The sequence below is a fragment of the Psittacula echo genome, assembly GCF_963264785.1.
Source record: "Psittacula echo genome assembly, chromosome: 6".
Taxonomy (NCBI): Eukaryota; Metazoa; Chordata; class Aves; order Psittaciformes; family Psittacidae; genus Psittacula; species Psittacula echo.
Window position 1 is genome coordinate 50,771,773 of NC_137743.1, and position 12,686 is coordinate 50,784,458.

Consider the following 12,686-nt stretch of genomic DNA (forward strand, 5'->3'; position numbering starts at 1 on the left):
GGTGATAATAAATGAGGATTTGAGTCTCTGCATCAACTTGAGTCCATGTCATTAAATGCCACAGTTACCTGGAAGAGCGAGTTCAATGCCGGGGTTGGGCTGGGTATTATTGGTTGGCAGGTGGTGAGTGGTTGTATTCTCTTCCCTTGTTATTTCCCTTATCATTATTATTATTGGTGGTAGCAGTAGTGATTTGTGTTATACCTTAGTTGCTGGACTGTTCTTATCTCAACCTGTGGGAGTTACATTCTTTCGATTCTCCTCCCCATCTCTCCAGAAGTGGGGGAAGGAAAGGGGGGGGGGGGGGGCAGTGGGAGAGTGACTATGTGATTTACGACTGAGCTTAAACCATGACAGCAGAGGAACACCTCCAGCCCTGTGGTGAACACAAGGCAAGCAGGCTAGGCTGGGCTCGGCTAGGCTATTCTAGCCTAAGCTAGGCTACACTGGGCTATTCTAGGCTATTCTATTATAGGCTATTCAAGGCGATTCTAGGCTAGGCTGGGCTAGGCGCTAGCCTATGCAAGGCTATTCTAGGGTAGGCTAGGTTAGGCGGAGGAGCATATCCTGCCCTCTGGTGAGCACAAGGCAAGCAGGCTAGGCTAGGCTAGGCTATGTGGAGGACATCCTGCTTTATGGTGAGTACAAGGCAAGCAGTCTGGACTGGGCTAGGTTGGGCTGGGCTGGAGTAGGCTGGGCTGGGCTGCGCTAGGCTAGGCTAGGCTCGGCTCGGCTTCCATCCTGTGTGCATCAGCAAAAGGCTTTCTCGCATGTTCCACTAGTAATATCCTATTCTCTCTCAAACACAAGTCTTCCTCTAAGCTTTCCTGTCTGGTTTTTTTTTTCTTATACTTTTTCATCTTGGTTGCAGCGTTGTGAAGGGGGAACAGTTTCGACCTTTTTGAGTTACTCAGACTTTCTAGTAAGGGATGCACTGAAGTAATTAATACACTGAGTCATTGGGATTGCCTTTTACCTGCTATTCCACTCTCCCTTCTCTGGCAATTTATCCAAACAGTTTGATTATCGTGGGACCCTCTTACTCCGTGTTTACAGTTCACTGCAGCCCAAGGGCTGTTCCCATCTATGTGCTCTGAGCAGGCCTACCTGAAACAGGTATCCTGGGCAGTTTTGTCTCCAGCCATACAACTATAAATAGAAAAGCTAAAGTACAAGTGAGAGATGGGTTTAATTCTCTATCACACGCTGCAACCAATTTGATGAATTTCTCTCTCATTTGGGCTAGGCAAGGATCTGTGCCCTGTGCAGTGCTGTGTCCACAAGTGCATGTGCTAACTGGGAATTGCAGTGGGCAGTCTGTCCCACCTGACATCCCCGTGCTCCTTGTTCTGTGTTCACAAGTGAATTAGAGAGAAATACAGTATGTTTGTGTCAAATCTGTGAGCTGAAAGGGATGTGCTGTGTCATATGATCCCTTATGAATTATTTGCCTGCCATTAATGGGAACATAGCAGCTATGAATGGATAAATATGCCCTTTCCAGGAAAAATTTGGTTCCTTATTGGAGATTCAAGGGAAGTAATCTATTCCTTAATATTTAAAATAAAACCTTCCTGCTTGTTAGTTGTGATTTATTGTTTTTGCTTGGGTTTTACAAATGGAACAGATTCAGAAGGTTAAGCCCAGATGAGCTCATGCTGTTCAGCTGGATGATATTAGGAGTTAATCCCTTTGCATGGTTCCATGTTCTGTAATACCTCTCAAGCCTGATGATTGAATCTGTATTTTAAAAGCTTTTTTAAAGATAATCTGATGGAAATGTGGAGGTGGTAGAAATAAAAAATACTCTGTTCTTTCTATGGAAAAGATATAGTATTTGCTTCCATACTTAGACTTCTATTTGAACTGGCTTGCAAAACAATTTCAGGATTGATTACAGCCTTCCAGTGATGACTTGTAAATTTAAATCTATTATAGAGATGTAACTGGTAGTGTTTCCCACAAATGTTACACATAATTAAAGGTCTCCTTCACAATTTTAATAACCTGCTTGTTTCCTGGCTACTAAATAACTCTTTTATTCCATGCGGTTTCTCTTTGCTTTGTGTTGCTGACACTTAAAATGGCTGATTTCTGGGAGCTCAAGAACTGCTATTTGTTTTAACTGCAACTTATCAACCAAGTAATGTTATAGCCTTCTGGCTATGAGCTAATTAAATATAAGAAATTTACCCTGTAGACTGAAACTCCAAGGATGCGCTTGGTTGACCTAGGGGTCCCAGCAGGGGTTATTTATTTGATTCCTGTGCTAACCGAATATTTTAGGGATTTGCTACATAAGTGAAATCCTCATACGAGGTTTCTGAGCCATCTACCGAACAGCTGATCCACTCATCCAGGTTAACCTTCTTGTTTCCATCTGTGTCACAGGACTCAGAGGATTGAAAGTGGATTGTAAATAACAGCTCTCTTTGAAGAATTGTGGGAACACTGCAATGCCCCAAGTGCTTGCAACACGTCTCTGAGCTAAATATCAATTAAAGTAAGCTTACTTTTGAAAGACAGCCAGGGTATTACTAACTCTGGCTTTCCTTCTAGTTCTCATGGGATTTATTTCCAGCTTCTGTATAAAAAAGCCCATATGGCTGCAGAGAAACATAAACAGAGCAAATTCTAATAACTTGAAAATCAGAAACCAGAATAAAGGTTTAGTACACGTAAGCAAGCCTATTCTTTTAAGGTGTAAGTTTAAATGCAAAACTCTCTAGAACATTATGGTTTCAATAGATGGCCTTGGTCTGGTCCAACAGGAGCTATAAGAAGCTCTTCCTCTTCTTTAATAGCATTTAGTGTATCAGCTGTTACTCTAAGCTCCTTGTGGGCCTATGCTCTGTGTGAAGAAATGAACTTTGCAGGCACACCACAGGAGGGCTGTTTTCAAGATCTGTGTGATCTGTAAGTCAATCAAGTAATTCTATGAGTCTGACTTTCAATTTAGGAATGCTTAGACTTGCCAGTGCCAGGAATGAATCAGAAAGTAACAGAAATGGTGTATGGAAGGGAACTGAGTGATGGAGAAGAAATAGAGAGGAGAGGGGAAAAACACAGTATTCTTACACCATTCATACTTTTCAATGAGTGTTTCTTTCATATGTTTCCTTGATTCCTTTCCTGTTCCTTCTTCTGCTGTCCTTTCCTGCTTCTCCCCCGCTTAGGTTCAAATACACAGTGCTAGAAAATATTGATCCTGCTTTTCATCTCCAGAAATGTGTAGAAGAGACTAGAGTTTAAGGGACCTCACTTCTAGGCTGTAATTTGTGTGACTGAAATAGATTATCAGTATGGATATTTGGCCAAGAATATAATACTGGCTTCTGTGGTGTTAGAGAAAAGTTGGTCTTAAAGTTCATGAACCTGGCTCAGCAGGGCCAAAAGAGAGATCATCTGTGCTAAACATGAGACTTTGACTTATTGGTTGATTGGAATAGTTCTCAAGGTTTAATCGTTCAGTTTATCTTCTCTGGTGTAGGTTAAAAAGCTTCCAAGTTGAGGCTGAACTAAGACTTGAAAAATATTTTGCTTCTCCACTATCCTTCTGAATGACCTTTGGCAAATCTGACCTCGGTGCATCTGTTCAACAGAAACAGTATTCCTCTCCCAGAAGTGGGAGAGGTAAGTCATTAATGTTTACAGCATCTGAGAGTTTCAGAGGAATGAGGAGCATACAAATACCTACAGAGACTGGCAAACTTCTAGAGCTGTAAATTGGAAATACCATCTTATTTAGTGTCTGATAGCTGATAACTTGTGAATGGCTTTAAATGAGCATAGCTAAAGTCTGCTTTGAACACTATTTGAACACTAAAGTGTTCAAATAAAGCAAGAGTAATATGAGCTGTGAGCCTAAATTAGACTGTGTCAAATGTTTGTCAGTAATGTTATCTGCACTATGTATTTTTAGCAGGCTCTTCTGAGGAACACCTGCATATCATCACCCTAACAAGCAACTCACCAGCTTGTTTTTCATATCTTGTACTCTACCTTACATTGCCCCAAAGCTACTATAAAAATTGTCTCAGTGAGATGAGAGTGCAATCCATAAACTTGAAGTTGCTATACTGTATTGGCAGGATGGGTAAACAGGATCTAGTTCACCAGCATTGTGCACCTAACTGGGTGGCTGTGTAAAACTCTCTAGGGTCAGTGCTGTGTTATCCCTTCCTGTAGCATGGACAGCAAAGCATTTCACAGTGTCTCCCTCCCTTCCCTCCCAGGGTGACAGTGCAGCTATATGAGGCGACAGGATAGCTGAAGACTGCCCAGCAGTGCACAGAATTGAGTATTAGCATGTTCTGCTTCACTGGAGTCTTGAGTTTCACTTTTATGGGGCTCCACTTACTTCTAGTTGGATGATGAAAACTGGGACATTGCAGGCATGGATAACAGGCAGGGGTTATGGTCAATAGTCAGAGGAAAACAGCAAAAAGCTTTCTTAGACGTCCCACTAGTAATGTCCTGTTTCTCTGTCAAACACAAAGCTTCTTCTACTCCCTGCTGTCCTGATTTTCTTTTCTTACATTTTATCATCTTGGTTGCAGCAGGGTGAAGAGAGAACAGCTTGGACCTTTCTGAGTTCCTCAGACTTTCTAGTCAGAGATTCGCTGAGGAAATGTGTAGCTGAAAGATCCCTCTTGTACTTTTACTTAAACTTGAGATTCCAGGAGGTACTACTGCCTGCTGAATACCATACTTAGAAAAGGATGGGGGAGGTCTTCAGAAATGCAACCTTCAGGAGGTACCTTCACATCCCCTGGGTCTCAGATAATGCACCTGGAAATAAAATGCATTGCATTTAAGAGGAGTGAAAACAGACAAGCACATCTGGAAAAGGAAGCAGAACTTTCTACCTGACCAATTTTTAGAAATGATGTGTTTGTTGTTCAACAGGAAGGATTTTCACTTGAAGCTTTAGTGGAAAAATGCTTCAGCATACTATGCTAGGGGAAGGTGTAGATAATGAAGCTTTTTCAGCTTTTGCTGGCCACATCTATGGTTTCTGTTATGTTCTGAGGTGTGGGTTCTCCACTGCAATATTCCCAAAAGGGAAGGAAGGAATAAGCTTAGAGAATCAAAACATTTTTGTAATACTGGTAGTTTATGCCTATTGTATGTATTTTTTAAAATGTGAGAAAGTAAGAGTGACAGAAAGGTTCAGAGATTTAAGTCTTACTTCAACCATCACACATTTTGGCTGGAATAGTAGTTAAACAGTTACTTTTAAAGTCCTTCTATAAACCTGGTTGGATAATGGCTTTTTCAGAGGAAATCGTGTTCCTCTAATTTGCTGAACTTCAAGTACACCAGCAATACAGTGGACAAAGGCATACTTTCCTTGTGATCTCAAAAAATATCTGTTGCCAACACAGCTCTTAAGAGCTTATTAAAGTACTAAGCTATTATGGATTAAAGCAATGTCCTGGCTTACATACAGGTTGAAAACTGATTAAAAGCTTTTTAGTTAAATTTCAGCACAAAGGTGTGTTAATTATGGCATACATCAAGGTTTTGTTTAAGCCCAGGTTCAATTACGCAGGATGCAAGGAAGGGTGTTTTTGAGGTTAAGTGAGATGGAGATGATAGGAACTCCAAGGAGCTTTCAGATTTCAGTGCTTTCCAATGGCAAATTAAATACAGAATCAATAAATGCTATATAATGCCAGTGAGAACAATGAATTAATTTAAATCATGCAACAATACTGAAGAGTTGTTAACTGATTAAGTAATTACTCAGGAAAAAGCCTGGATATTGTCATGCATTGCTCAGCAAACAGTGTGTGAGAAAGAAAAAGACAAGCAACTAGCATATACAGGACAGAAAAAAGGACTGGCAGCATGCCAGAACATGTGAGTGCTCTTACCTGATGCCATGTTTGGTCCTCAACAACCAGGGAGATGCATTAGAAACCAGGGACTTAAGCAGGAAATGAACTCCAGAAGCTCTCATAATGAACCTGTTATTGAAATGGAGTTTTCAAGAAGATGAACCATAGCTAGGAAGAATATTTTTCTGCCCCTCTTCTGGTTTTACTTTATTATAATCTGGTTTCTTGCCTGAGTACCCTAAAATATAGCACAGACATGATTTGGGGCTGGTAATCATCCTGGGAAGTTTAAGTGGCTGTATTGCGTATTGCTGTTAGAGACAAAGTAGTTCTGTGGAAAATGATGGGCACAGCTTCCCTGTTTGAGCCCTGGCCAAATTTTGGCCCAGCTCACAGTGGAGCAGTGCTTGTCTGCTCCACTGATTGCCATTACCTGCCTGGCACAGAGCCACTCTGGAAGACATGAGGAGAGCTGGTGCATTACCTCTGCTGAGCCAGGCTTGGTCAGGAGGTGTTCACCTTCTTGGTACACAGCAGTAACAGAAAGATAGGGAACTGCTTGTCTGGGCTAACACTTCTTGAGCCGCCTTGACCTTACTCCTGCTGGCAGTCTTTCTAGGCACTTCTAAGTAGGTGATGCCCAGCACCTGCTTTCTGTTTTTCCTTCTTTCCATGCCACCCTCAAAGATGATATAGGAAAGATGAGGTACTTTTCTTAGGGGCCTTATCCTTTCAAAATCAGGCATGGACATGCTGGGAGGGAAAACCAAAATCCTTCTGGTGGAGGATCCCATGAGATCTGGAGAGCTGACAGTTACCTGTGGTGGTCAGGAAGCCTTCCATTGTCTGGGGATAAAGGGTTGAAAAAAAACTGAATAAATGTTTGCATCTGGCAAAGCCTGTGACAAGACCCCCACCTTGCTGCTTGCTAGAGCTTCTCCTCTGCTGACAGAGACTTATTTCAAGGAGGGCTCCCTGTGGATCCTGGTCAAGGCAGGATCAAGGGTCAAGAGCCCAGTTCAGCCAGTGGTTACTTTGGAGTTCAGCAATTGCCAAGATCATGGCCTTGTTACAAAATGCCAGTCTGATGACTGCTTAAAGCATGGTTAGCAAGATTATATAGGACACCAAAACCAGGTCTTTGGGGTTTTACCCTAAAGAGGAGGACATAGTTAAAAACCACTGTCTGACATGGTGACCACAGTGTCACTTGCCAGTAATGTGCTTCCCTGGTGTTGTTATGAGGAAGTAATAAGCAAGGTTCAAGAGCTTTCTGGTATTGTTCTACAGCGACAGGTTTCTGTGGGGTGTTTGGATTGCATGCTGCATCCTGACCTGAGGCAGGCCTGTAAATGCACACATACACTTCAGACTTCTGCTTGGCATTTGTTATTTGACATGAGTGCCTGACAGCTTTGCTGCTTTTTTTGTGAGCCTGCAAAGCTTTTTCGTGAAATGGGAAAGAAAACGCAAGAGGAGAAGTCTGCCTTGGCCTTCACACACTCGTGCCAGGGATGGCAACTTCAAGAGGAAAGCAGACCCTTTTGCAATATTGGCTGCCAAGGCCAGTAGTTACATTGCACTGGAGCCATGGATCGGGAGCTGAGAGTAATAAATGTGTTGCTCTGCTTGGTTGGTGACTTTCTCTTGGGTCAAGCCAGTCATCCAAGCAGCTTGTAGGGAGAGATAAAGGCTAGGATAGCTGGATTAATACAAGATGCAGGCAGTCTTTTTCCTGGGCTTGAAAAGCCGCAGTGAAATTTGAGAAGAGCACAGGCTGAGGGTAATTGCACAGAGTTTACCTTGACCATAGTTTTGGGATGTGTGAGAGCCTGCTGGATAAGGGCTAACTATTCAGTCTGCTCATAGTCAGCTATGCATGGGAGGGACTTCCTGTCATTTGATGGCAAAACCTGGAGCAGGCATACCCTGCTGAGTCATCCTGTATGTCACCCAGGTGTGTCCAGAATGTGAATATAGCCAAGGTACAGCCCCTTTACCAGTGAAGGCAAAACAATGTGCCTCCAAGAGGCCTGAGCTGCAAATCACTGTGCAAAGCAGGGCGCTGCTCAAAGGTGGCCTGTGCCTGAAAGCATGCTCAAAGGAGAGCACTTCATGAGTTAGAAGGAGAGGCTGCAGGGGTGGAGAGGTGCTCCCTGCCTGCCTGCTCAGTGACTGTCTTCAGCTGTAGACAGTACAGTTCATGGTAGGAAATCTTCATACATGATAGCTACTGAAAAATTTCTCACTGAAAGGTTGCACTGTAGAAAGGAGGAAGAAGGGAAGAGCAAGTTACAATGCAATTCGCATACAATCCTCCTTGAGTAGGAGGAGGAAAGAGCAGACAAATACCTCAGGCTTTCACCATTCCTTCCAGGTGACTAAGCGGCAATTTTGTTTTTAACAAAAGCTAACGCTAGGAAAGTGAATAGAGCTGATGATACATCTGAGAGCGCTTGTGTCACTTCCTGCATTGTGAAAATCTGCTTAGGCTTTGAGAGATGCATTGCATTGCGTTATATTGATTTTTTCTACTTTGGGTTGAGTGTGCTTGTTAGCTTTCTCCCCTGTGACAGATTAGGTCATATCTGCTGAAGGTCACTGATGAGTTTCAGCATCTTTTTCATTACTGGAGGCTGGGGTTTTCGCTTGCCTGTCTGTGCTTGTTTTGGCCAGCAGAGGGTAGTAAATGAAAGGTTAATACCGAAACAAGTTTGGCTGTCAGGCTGAGCTCAAAGTGTGGGAGAAGAGCTGCACTTCGGATGACAAGGAGGCCTATGACAGGAAAAAAAAAAAACCAGAAAACCTTTCAATGCAAATTTGTTTTGTTTTATGATTAAAACATTTGCATTTAAAGCTTGACAGTGATGTAAATGACTGCTGGTTTTATTTAGTATTCATTAACAATGTATGTTGTTTCACATCCTTGATGGCATCTTCTGTAGAAATGAATAAAAGCTGTAATTAGGCTTTTAGTAAAAACAAAGCCATAAAAGCAGTCATAAAGGGATTTCATAGCTGGAAAAAATTACTTTGAAGAATGTATATATAAAGCTAGTGCTTGAAAGCATCAACGAAAAATGTTTATGCTCTAGGATTAACATGGAATTTTCACCCACTGTTTTAATCCTCTTGCCACTTCACTTTCTCTTATGCCACATCCTTCTCTCATTGCCAGATGTTGTCTGTCCTGCACTGGGAGGGGTGTTAGTCTGTCTTACTCCACCTCTTCAGACAGGCATTTTGCACAGGCTTGGATAAAGATGACTCTGCATTTCCTGACTTCTTGCTGCTTATTCCTATAAGCCCTAGTCATGGCCTCACTGTGTTAGTCACTATTTCAACACGTAGACACTCCAGAGGTCCCTGTCTGGGAGGATATGCAGACTAATGCTGCTGAACTCTTGGAGCTGGAGGATACCACACATTTGGGTCACTTGCTGGAGCAGGCTGAAATCCTTGTCAGCTTCCTGTAGCTGGGGAATCTCCATCTATTCTGCTGTCCCAGATCTGAGGATAGAAGTATTGGCCAGTTAATATGCTATTTATGAAGTTTGTTACAGCAGTTATGCACAGTGTTACTATTGGTGAACTTGCATGATGCATGAGTTGTTATCAGAGTCCATAGCAAGCAGCTTGGATGGTGTCTGGAGAGTCATGACAATGGGGGTTGAGCACAAGGCTGCAGGCAACAAATCTGCCCATGCTGGCTCATTTTGAGATCTCTCCATGAATCTTATTTTTTTTACCCTTCTGCAAAACAAGGTCAATACTCAATATTTCAGTGCAAAGCTGTCACCTGCACTCATATTTTCAAGAAAATACTTTATTGTTATTTTGTTAACTTCTCCAGTCCAAATCCATGTTCTTATTTGGGAGCAACTACGTATGGAAAATTGAAATAGCTGTTACCAGGAAAACGATAGGACTTCCAGAATATATTGTTAGAAAAAACAGGTTAGGAAGAAATAATGGTGGCATTTTTCAGCATAAAATCTAAACCAATTTTACATTACATCTGGGAAATACTTTCTTCCATCTAGTGTTAGAATGTTATTTTGTAGGTATATTTCATATATAAATGTACTTATCCTTTTTCATGTTTTGTATATATAATTGTAATATGATTAATAAAATTAATAATAAAGCATTTATCAGGAAATACAATGTGATTGAAATGCAGAACTCAGGGTCAAAGCCCAGATGAACTGTGTAAATTTTTATAATTATATTAATTTTTAGATATTTTTCATTTATTTTAATAAATAATTTTTAATTTATAATTAATTTTAAAATTATTTTAATAATTATTTTAATTTTATGTGATAGCACCTCTCTATTGCATGTTATTTGTCAAACAATACACTACCAGTTGTGTATACAGCATGTGAAACATGTGTATGCATCTGCAGAAATGTAGTATGGGGGGGGACCACGAGCTTTGCATGCATATCCTGAACCTCAGATCTCTGCAGCTTTCATCCTCTATGCTGCAACCAAATGTGCAAAACAACAAACCTTAAATACTTTGTTTCAGAAAGTGATGAAGTGAAAAAGGTGTTATAATAGAAGCTGTAACTCAACCTTGACAAGGTGAAAGGTGCATCTGCTAGCTGGTAACATAAAATGTGAAAGAATGGTCCTTAGAAACCTACCTATGATCTCCATCTGCTTCTTCTGTTTCTGGCTGCTTTCCCCTTTGCTGCTGTGATGTGACTGCTGTCTGTCCTTGCTGTCAGGAGTCCCTTTCCTCCCAGCTTGGCCTTTTTCTCTAGGGCTCTTTTTCTCTAGTTGTTTATTTTTTCTCTCTAGTAATTCTCCTCATGCTGCTAAAGCTCCTCAGACTCATATCAAGCACACCCTCTTCATCCTTCTGGACCAAGTAGTGGCCTTCCATAACCCTCCCTATGTTTTTCCTCTCCAAAACCCGTTCTTTTCTTTCTGTGATGCTGTCATTGTCTAACCCTTTGTCTGCCCTTCAGCAGTGTTTGCTGGAAGATACTTCTCTAATGGTCTGAGAAGCTTCTGCCAAGATCATAGGGATTTTGATGCCATTTTCTTCCTCCTCTACAGCTTAGCTGTAGGAAACCTTGCCTACAAAGCCTCGAACAAAAGTGTCTTTATGCACACACTTTAGCATCCTCATTCTGTTATCCCTCCCTCCAAATGAAAGTCTTGCTGGCACCATGTCAATGTCCACCTTAGCACAGTGTTTGAGCTTTTTCTTTCTGACTACTGCAGGCATCACCACTGTCTTGCTGTGACTCAGGGCAATACCCACAGTGTGGATATCATCTAGACCTCTGTAAATGTCCTTACATCCAAAAGGTGTCTATATTTCACAAGCTGACCTTCAATGAAAACTATAAGAGATTTAGTTCTTTCTTTCCATCCACACTAAACCCGCTCCTCAGATTGTAACGCTTTCACATCTCCTTTACTATAGCATGTTCCTCTCTATTCTTAGCAAACCTTCCTACATTCTGATGACGTGCTGAGGCAAGGACTTTGTTTTGGTTTAAGTCTGTTTTGAGTCTCCCATCTTTCACCACTATCTGTTCTAGCATGTGAGATGTTATTGATCTCTCCTTCAACACAGTCTAGTGCCTCTGACCCCTTTACAGTGAGATATCAAACCCCACAACAGCAACTTTCACCATCTCCCAGCCTGCAGAGGTCTCACAATGTTTTATTTCACTACAACAGATTTCTTAGATTCCTCTGGGCTTTCCATAACAAATATTAGTAAAACTTCCACTAAAAGTGTCCATGTTAATCTCTACCTGAATCCCTTCCAAACTGTCCTCTGTCTCAACAACAAATGAAAAGGTTTAAGAAGTAGACAATACTGCTGGTGGTCTGAGATCATTGCCTGTCACAATGAGCAATGCTGGTTTGTACTTCTATGTTTACCTCTGTCACATCTTGTTTTGTTCTAGATATAACCCTCTGGCAGATAGAACGGCTTAATGTTTTTAGCTGCATTATACTTACTTCCAACTGATAGCTAGAAAACGCAAGAGTAATGGATAAATGAACCTGGCTACTATTTATAAAATGAGCATCTAAATGAGAACAAAGGAGCTTACCATATAAACCTCTATAGCCACAACTGCCTTTGCCTGTTTGCAGCACAACCTCCCTGGAGATAGTACATCAAGATATGAATTGGGAAGATAATCTGCACCACCTTGCATCACCGTCTGGAATAGAACAGCCCTCTGTTTGAAAGGTGGGCTAACAAAGTGAACAGTAAAAACAGTGCTTGCTTTACAGAACAGCACCATTATGCCACATTCTGGCTCTGATAACAGAGATGATTAGCTTGTGTATAAACCCACCGGCAGAGTGAGGCATTGAGTCACTGTTTATCTATGTTTGTTACTTGTATTAAGCTGTGACATGACTCCTTAAGGACTTGTACTGTTTTCTAGAATAATTATTGAACTTCCTAGTTGCGTTCGCCTCTTTCAGAGGCTTCTCTGGAGATCTCTGTGCAACTCAAATCTTTAAGTGCGTATTAGGAGCTTCAATGTTTTTTAAACCTGGTTTTAAACCTGTTTTCTGTCAGTTATTTGTGCTAAGTGTTCACTAGTGCCCTTGAATGCTCAGCATGCTGAGCAGGTCAGATGGATTCTTCTAATTCCTAGATTTCTCAAAGCCTTACATAGCATTTAAGCTACGTGATTCTCTCTAAAATAACAGCTGTATGACTGCAATTCTGTGTAATGCCCTGAAAGTGTAACCAAAGCTATCACTTAATACTTAAACAATATTTTCTGCCTTTGATTCTTGGGAGCAGATGCAGGCTAATTAAACTATAAACTGAGCTTGCAGTATGTG